At 46.6% G+C, this 9,132-nt stretch overlaps 1 long non-coding RNA gene across 1 annotated transcript; it reads left to right on the top strand.

Annotated features, from left to right (window-relative positions):
- The first annotated feature begins 971 nt into the window (after positions 1–971).
- On the top strand, positions 972–6,224 carry LOC144097406 (uncharacterized). Its single transcript, XR_013307006.1, has 2 exons — positions 972–1,131; positions 5,914–6,224. It is a non-coding gene; the product is annotated as an uncharacterized LOC144097406 (long non-coding RNA).
- The last annotated feature ends 2,908 nt before the right edge of the window (positions 6,225–9,132 follow it).

Raw genomic sequence — 9,132 nt, 5'->3', positions numbered from 1 at the left:
TGCCTTGGTGGAACTTTGATGCTCTTTTTAAAACCATTTCTTGGATATTTTATGCAAGCCGCTATTTATGAGCAAGAATGTGAACATACGTGATTAAGACTGCATGACGTTGATACATAGTAAATTGAAAAAAGAATGGTAGAAGGAGTGAGATAACAAAATAAACAACAAACTACTGTTTCGTAAAGCCCATCTTCGGGAGTCATGGAGCCAACAGGAACATTGCATTCGAGTAAACTTATCTCGTTTTCGCATAGAGCACACACACACTTGACACATAACTTTTACTGACGAAACAAGAAACACAAAACTTTTTGTTAAAGCTTTGAAGACGAGCTCACACTAAACCATATATATAAAAAAAAACTGAGGTAAAAATATTTTACTGTACTTTACAATTACCACACTTCTTTTCACCCAGTGATTCTCTCATGCACTTGTTGATCAGTCACTCGTTTTTAGCTTTTAAAAAAATCAGATGTCCTCAGCAAAGCATGGATTTCCCGAACTATACTTAATTGAATACAAAACACTTTTTTTAACCTCGTCTTTGGGGCATGATAGCCTTAGCAGCTTATGCGCTATAAAACCCAACACATTTTTGTTTCGTCGTAACGCACTGAAGGAAAAAAACTACAGCTACAGAGCTTACCACGAACAGCAATCCCACCACTCACAACTGAACTTATCTTGACTTCAATTTGCCACGTGTCCGCAGTTTTCTTTATGCGATGTGCCCGGCGCAGTCCTTCTGCTCATTTCACCCGAAACACAGCTATAGACATTCTGACGCCTTTTTTGCGCTTTCACGTGCTCCTCCGATCTCAGGTGTTCAGAATAGTAAATACGCTGGACCGTTCACTCAAAAAGTGACAGCCGTTATAATGTGCGGTAATTTATGATCGCTTCTTGACTGAGCAGCGCCGTACCTCACTTGCAACTTCGATCGAGGCGCGCACAATCACACGCCAGCTTAGTAAGGAAAAACAGGCTCAGCAAATACCGCATAAAAGCAGGCTGTGGTCAAGAGCGTTCAACGGGACCTTCCACATCGCCTCAGCTGGACAATGAAGGCTCTACTGTGTTTCCTTGGCGTGCTCGCCGCTTTGCAATTCACGGAGCGAACACACGGTACGTGCCATTTGCAACTTCCTCTGTTTCAGGTTGTCCCCTCGTTCAGGTTTGAGCGCCTCGTACGAACGCTTATGTATTATTGGCAACTCGGTTTGATGGTTAATTTCAAGGCGAAGTACTTCTCTCACATTTCTGTTGAGAATCGGACGTCGCAGTGCAACTCGAATCTAAGCTTACATCTTAAATCATGTTCCAAGCCCATACCACTGAGCGAGCGATCTCGTCAGTAGTTTTCAGGAGCTAACAACTTTGCTCTTTACCGCAGAAGACATAATCGAGTCCACTTATAACGAACCAAGGGGTGGATCTATTGACGGAGAGGGGCGAGGAGGTGGCGGTCATCCTCACCTCGCCGCCCCCATGGTACCAAGCTAGAAAGTTTGCATAAAAAAACTATGCCAAACCCCATTTTTTCGACGAGAAAAAAATTCCAAAATGTACATGGTTCGAATGAAACCGCATCCCCCCCCACCCCCCGCAACCGCGTCCTCCAAAAGTGACCCATAAACCAGAACCTGAACTAACCTAACGGTCGCGCGGATAATTTTCCTTTTATCCGAAGTTCGTATCAAGCGGGCTTCCCTTGTATCACAGTCAAAAATACAAAGTTAGATATAAAAGTGGCATTTATTTCTTGAAGAAGCCCGTCATGCACGCCTGCTCGGTAGACCCGATCATGGCGCTGTCCAGGCTCCAGGGCGGTCATGTGCTATTCGCCGAGACACTTGCTGCCATCGAGCTGCTTCGAGCACGAGATATTACGAATACTACTAATGGTGATTAAAGCGCTCACGTCAGCTGGTGGTCGGTAGGTCGACCTCCTCTCCTTCGGTCCTCAATATAATCGTAAGGATGAAGCGGCGACGCTATGATGTCGCTGTCTACGGGCTGCTTGCACGCGATGGAGGTGCAGAAGGCAGGCGACGCACGCCACGTGAGCGGCTGGGCCACGCAGGCGTATACCTTGTGAATGGGGTTCAAGCTTCTCAAATCACTGTCATTCGTTGATCTCCGATGGTTGGCACAAGTTTCACTTTGAATGTTGCCTTGCGGTTTCGCGACCACACTGTTTCTGATTCCGCCTACGACGATTTCTGACCAGCTGACACGCACTCACGCACTGATTCGCATTGTGGCCCGTCGAAGCGCACTTATACGGAGGCTGTACGCAGTTGTAAACCGTTTCTTTTCACGGCTCTTAAGGAGGCACCACATTCTTCCAGAATGGTGTGTATCGGTATGAGGGGCGTACTACTCTTCGGGCTCAGCGCTGGCAGCATGCTCGCGTTTTTCAACCCCGCGGAGATGATTTTAGGGCGCCTCACTGTTCGCTCTAACAGAGTGGTGCGGCAACGTTTGTTCTTTATATGTGAGACGCAGTGTCGTTGCCGTAGTACACATATTGACGTTAGCACCACTGTGGTTCGTAATAAGCTAGCAGTAGTTAAACATGGTTAAAGAATGCAGCGCGAAAAGACAAGGACAAACGAAGAAGGGCACAGGACTGGCGCTGACTACCAACACATTTATTCAGAGAAAAGAGCAGCTTTTTAAATGCCATCCAGAACCCATGGTTGTTAAACAGCGGCTCTTATAAAGCAACTCGACTGTACTGAAATATGGACCATGACTACAAAGTTCCTATTGCAATTCAGGTGGGAAGATGATAACTAACATCAATTACTAGCTGATAACTAACTAAAATAATCTTCAGAATTATTCTCTTCTAGCTTTCCTATCTTTAAAGCTTGGACATTGTACGCCTTCGCTGGAAATATTGATTATCCTCCTATTGGCACGACTGTGGTGCTAAAATTTGGAGCACCTTGTGGAAATATGGGGGGACAAAGCCTTTCGCCCCGCCCGCACTCCCACTCCGCGGATGCAGCGTTCCCGCTCGCTAACCGCGGATGGGGTTCGTGCTCGAGGGACAAAGGGAAGGGACGACACAACGTTAACACTCATATGCTATTTATTGCACCTGCAGTTAATACACAGAGCGGGCCAGCTAGCTACAAAACATCAACGAGGCATTCCTCGGAAGTAGAAAGCTACGTAAGAAGGGCTTCCGACTTACCGGCTGGGGCGGGGGCGCGACTTCGGAGGTATCGGCGGCGAACATTTGTAAGCGCCGACAATGGCGGCCGGGTTTTCCCGTGCGCGCCGCATTCTTGGGGCAAAGCCATTCCCTAGCATTTGCTGTGGAAGGCAACAAGAGCGCGCGTCTGCTGCGCTCGCTTCGCTGCCTGGAACCAGAAGTCCAGCGGCAAGGCACAACGGATCCCCGTGCGCCTGCCGCGGAAGGTGGCGGGAGCTTGCGGCTCCAACCGCTCACGACGCTGGCCGGATCCCGAAGAGCCTCTCTCCGGTTCCGCAGAATTCCGCGTAACCTACGAGGTGGCGCTCCCGTCGCCGTTCTCTTTCCCCCATGAGGGAGACTTCCCTCCTCGCCCAGCCGGGGGCTGTCCGTCCGGACGGCCGACGATGAAGATGGGCCGCATCGAAATGGAGGGGGGAAACAGGTTCTCCACAACCTTGAGATGTTCGGTAGTTTGCTGCGTATGAAAAGAATATATATTCTCGTTGACTTTCAGAAGGCTTCCCACACTCCGTCCCCATGTTTTCATTTGGTATGCATATATTGTAAATCATGCCAGTTTTCGGTGGATGACAGAGACACTTCGGGTCATTTGCTTTTTGGGGCTCTGCGTGCAGCCGCGTTCAGCCGCTTCTCTTTTCTCTGCCGGGCAGAGTGCGCAGCGTCGCTCGCTGCTTCCTTTGCCTGAAGAGCCACAGCGTTCGCCCCTCTAATTCCTCGCTCCTATAGCTGTGCGGTCGGCCGCCTTCGCTATTTCGTCACCTTTGCGTGCTGGTGCACTGCATAAGCTACCGTTGCTGACACAGGTGAGCCTGTCTGTCTCCACCTTAAACGCCTGCATTGCAAAGCCTCACCGGCAGTGCTGCTCGCACCGAGAATTTGGAAGTGCAGAACGAATTGTTAGGGAATAGTGACAAGGGCGACTATTTAGCCGCTGGCAGTGTTCAGCACTACTACCACCGGTAACCAGTAAGCGCAGTGCGAGCGGACGAAATATCACAAAGCAAACGTTTTAGTAGTCAGCAAGTAATCTACAGTATACAAATACAACACGCAGCGTTAGACGCTATGGCGGTGGCCGCGAGGCATGTACCATCGAAAACGAAGCTACTTTGTTTGTGTCTGCGCTTGAACAAATGTCGCTCGGGGCGATGGTATAGCATGGCATGCTATGGTATAGTAGTTTCTTTTTCAGCCGATATTGCTCGGAAGAAAAATTTCTGAAACTTCCTGAAAGGTGCGACCTGATGCTAGGCCGCAGGGGCGGCGTGTTCCTGGACAGCGTGCACACGAGTGGCAGCTGAAAGCGTTCCAGGCTTCATTCACCTTTTCGCGCGCCGTTTGTTATTTCGGTTCAAAACATACACTTTCCCGGGTGAATAGTACATCTAGGCATCAATAAAGCCAGTTTGTTAGTTATCTAGTGCAAAGTAGTAGTAAAGGAAGAGTAGTCGTTTTTTTTTTTTGATAAGGCATGTACAAGGTGCCATACACAGTACTACAGATGCTGAAAATTCTAACAGTGCAGTGCAATGATGTTTCAAATGTACACCCGAATGATACTGGAATCACATTGTTTTGAAGAGGCGCATGGATATGAAATTGAAAGAGGAAAGATATTTTTACTGGGGGCAAAATATATTCACAGGAGTTGATGTGCGGGCAAATAGGTTGATCATATTTATGCACAACGCGAGGGACAAGGACAGGAAAGAAGAGTACATTCAGATAGGCAGAGAAATAGGTTTGCATTAAATGGTGGACATCATGATCGTGCTCCAACTGGTCATTCAAATATTATTTGCAATGTTCGCTTGTAGGCACAGAAGACTAATTTTTGCATGGAGGGGGCTGAATTCACCTTAAACAAAAAAATTCCTGTTAGGCAAAAGCACACACAAAAAAAGCTACGAGCTCGTTTTGTACACAGAGCTGTACATAGCGCCTTAACGGGCTTAGAAGTTTATTTGGTGAAGCCTAACAAAGATTATGAGCACTTTTCCCACACAGAAAGAAATGCTCACTTATCCCCGAATGTTACTTATTCGTGCAGGGTTTACGCATATTCCTTTCGACAGCATAGCAGTACTTCTTCGCCAAACCGCGCTCTAAGGTCATATACTATATATATAGTGTATGTTTCCGAACTTGCCTCCCATACGGCTCCGGCCCTCTAGCTAGCTTGCACCACTGCCGAATGACTCTAAGTTCCGTGCAAAGGCCATAACACCGCATATTAACTCCACAGCTAGTAGACAAGTATCCGAAGACTCTGGAAATAGCGTCGCTACCACGCACCGCGTAATCTGTGGTCCTGTAGAGAGAGATAAAATCCTTCTTTCCGAGCTCAAGTCCGAGTCTTTAAGGTCACCCCTCAGACAGAGAAAGCAGAAGTAGGCAGTCAAATGCCCATCCCATCTTCACTCACTCCGTAGAAAAGTTCGGCGTTCATCGCAAAAACATGCGCACATGTAGAAGAAAACTTTGCACACAGATGGCACAGTTTATGCACACAAGGGACGGGGAACGTTTAAAACCATTCCAGTTGGCCTCCCAACAGTTGAGCTTATTAGGATATATTGTGTCTAGCTGTTCCACTAGGCTGCTTCTTCCAGGCTTGAATGAGCCGACATGCACTTACCTGTTGCCTTCTTTTTTACTTTTTTCCCTTTCTCTCGCAGCCGTTGACAGCTCAATAACCGGGTACGAAAAATACCGTGAGCTAACCGCTGACCTGCGAGAAGTTACGGAACACCCGAAAACTGCGCAGTCACCGCAACATCTCCAGGCCCGTGGTGATCTCGACGCCAGCGCCAAAGAGGCAGCCGAGGGCTTCCGGCGAATGAAAAACGCCCTTGTCGACGTCTGGAGCCAGTTCCGCAAACACATGGACACGGTATTTCAGGAATGAGATTGCCGCAGTGTTGCATGTCGCACTTGAGAGAATGAATTGACTCATTAAAGTGCACTAAGGATGCTCTTTCCGTCTATACTCGAATGCAAATTGTGCTTTCTTTTGCAGGAAATTATATATTTATGCGAGGGATCATGTTTCTGCTGTATTGTGGCTGATTATAAAGAATCACAAGAAGAGTCAATTGAAGGAGAAGAAAGGGCTTTATGACAAGTAGCACTCAGCACGAAAATTACATAAAAAAAGCGAAGCTGCAGCAGGCACCTGTAGTTTCCTAATCATGCTCTCACTTTCTGTGTGTTGTGATTGACATAGGAACACAGGAATGTACGGTGCATTCTTTTTTATGGGCCCAAACCGTTACCCTAGTGAAATAAATACAAAATATTAGTCACTTAAACCTTTCACGCTTTTAAGGAACCGTGCATATCACTAACGCGAGGCCCGAGTTTTTCCCGCACAAAGCCACATCCTTGGGTATTTGCGTCAATTTTTTCTTAACTTCTTAATTTCGAAACCTTTGTCGAGGTCAAAGCTTAAATACGACGAAATTTTTGAGATGGCGCATGGATGCACTCGAATGTGTTGAGAACTGGACCAGCCTTTTGATTTCTTCGAGAGGGTTAATAATATAAGAACGAGAGTTCATAAGAGCATCGGACGCGATTTTCGGAGGTCGTGGGTTCGGATCCCACCGGCGGCATGGTTGTTTTTTCTGCTGCTTTATAAGTAATTTTCTTTAAGCAATTTATTAATCTAAGTAATATTATTCCACTGATAAGCACAACACATAAAAAATAATGTTCCCCTATGCACCTTGGTTTTGGTGACTGTTGGCTCCCATCATAAGTTTGTCAAACGGGCCCCTCATTTACTTTACCTTGTCTGCTAATATATATATATATATATATATATATATATATATATATATATATATATATATATATATATATATATATATATATATATATATATATATATATATATATATATATATATATATATATATATATATATATATATATATATATATGCAAAGTTGTGAAACGCTTCATTTAGCCATAGATTCGTTTTGAGTCGACGTTTCGGACAGAACCTGTCCTTTCTCAATAAATCTTTGGCTAAATGAAGCGTTTCTCAACTTTGCATTTTGCCTCTAGCAACCAAATACGTGTATCTTTCTATATATATATATATATATATATATATATATATATATATATATATATATATATATATATATATATATATATATATATATATATATATTAGTAGACAAGTTAAGGGAAATGAGGGGCTCGTTTGACAAATACGTGAAGGAAGCCAACAGTCACCGAAACCAAGGTGCATTGGGGAATGTTATCTTTTTTTCTCTTTAATTTATAGTGCGGATTAGTGGGCGAAAAGACTTCAATTTAGCTTTGATTTAAAGGAAACTACTTATAAAGCAGCAGAAAAAACAACCCTGCCGCCGGTGGGATCCGAACCCACGACCTCCGAATATCGCGTCCGGTGCTCTTACCAACTGAGCTACGGTGACGGCTGTCCAATCTGCTGCTCTCGTGGGTATTTATGTTTATTGCGTGTAAGCGAACCTTGAGAGTGTTCACCAGCGCCACCCTCGTCCATAGCGGCGGACGTAGCACGTCCTGTATTACCGCGAGTGTGACGTGGAACGTGAACTAACGGCGAGGGCGGACACTGTGCGAGAGCCCTCTTATGCTACCTATGGCATCAAGACTGCCAGAGCCGAGACCCTCGTTAAGCTATTAGCAGACAAGTTACGGGAAATGAGGGGCTCGTGTGACAAATACATGAAGGAAGCCAACACTCACCGAAACCAAGGTGCATTGGGGAATGTAATCTTTTTTTTTCTTTAATTTATAGTGTGGATTACTGGGAGAAAAATACTTCAATTTAGCTTTGATTTAAAGGAAACTACTTATAAAGCAGCAAAAAAAAACAACCATTGCGCCGCTGGGATCCGAACCCACGACCTCCGAATGTCGCGTCCGGTGCTCTTACCAACTGAGCTACGGCGACGGCTGCAAAATCTGCTGCTTTATAAGTAGATTCCTTAAATCAATATATATATATATATATATATATATATATATATATATATATATATATATATATATATATATATATATTGTGGGGTTTGACTTGGGGAGATAAGTACGTTCTCCAGACTCAATCGCGGCTGGCACGGTTCAAAGCCGCCCTGACCCCACCCCGTGATCGCGTACGCTACCGAGCGCTCGCCAACCACGGCGGGCCTTGCTCTGGGGGAACAAAGGAACGACACACTGGCTGACACAAACAGGCATTTATTGCTACAGAAACAATAACGCCAGCTAGCAACACGGTACGCTAATGAATCGAGGTCGTCCGACTCACCAGCAAGGTTCCGAGCGAATGTTCGCCCGCGCTAGGGCAAGGGATGCTCCGAAGGCCGGACGGGACGAGTACGGGAGCCTGTCTCCCCGTCGCTTCCTCCCCCCGCCGGCGAAGAGCGGAGCCGCGAGCGACACGTCCGCCCGCGCCGACGATCCCAGCCGAAGCCCCTCATGCCACCTCTCCCGCGCGCGGGCTTTGGCAGTCTCCTGCACACTGATGCTGGCGCCCTCTCTTGCCAGTTAATGTTACTGACAAGGGAATGCGCTCAGCCTCGAGGTGAGACTGCCGCTGCACGGTGCCTCGCGGGAAAGCAAACTCAGGGGGCTGCAGGGCAGGTCCCCACATCCCCCCAACCTTAAATAGGCCCACACGCCTGAATGTACATGCTATGGAGGAGTCTCCTGGTTTTCATGTCCTTGAGGCACGTCTTGCAGAAAAGCCGAGGTGGCCGGAAGAAAGGTCAGAAGGGCACACCAGGACTATCCTGGCTGACACAGTGAGCGAACCAACGCACGAGCCGGGAAAGACTAAGAGGACCAGCGGGAGCTGTTTCACCGCATGGCGGCGTCAGTAAATGGCTAACACT

Source organism: Amblyomma americanum, chromosome 7, assembly GCF_052857255.1.
Source record: "Amblyomma americanum isolate KBUSLIRL-KWMA chromosome 7, ASM5285725v1, whole genome shotgun sequence".
Taxonomy (NCBI): domain Eukaryota; kingdom Metazoa; phylum Arthropoda; class Arachnida; order Ixodida; family Ixodidae; genus Amblyomma; species Amblyomma americanum.
Note: the sequence above shows the minus strand (reverse complement) of the source record. Positions and strands in the feature narration are given on the sequence as shown.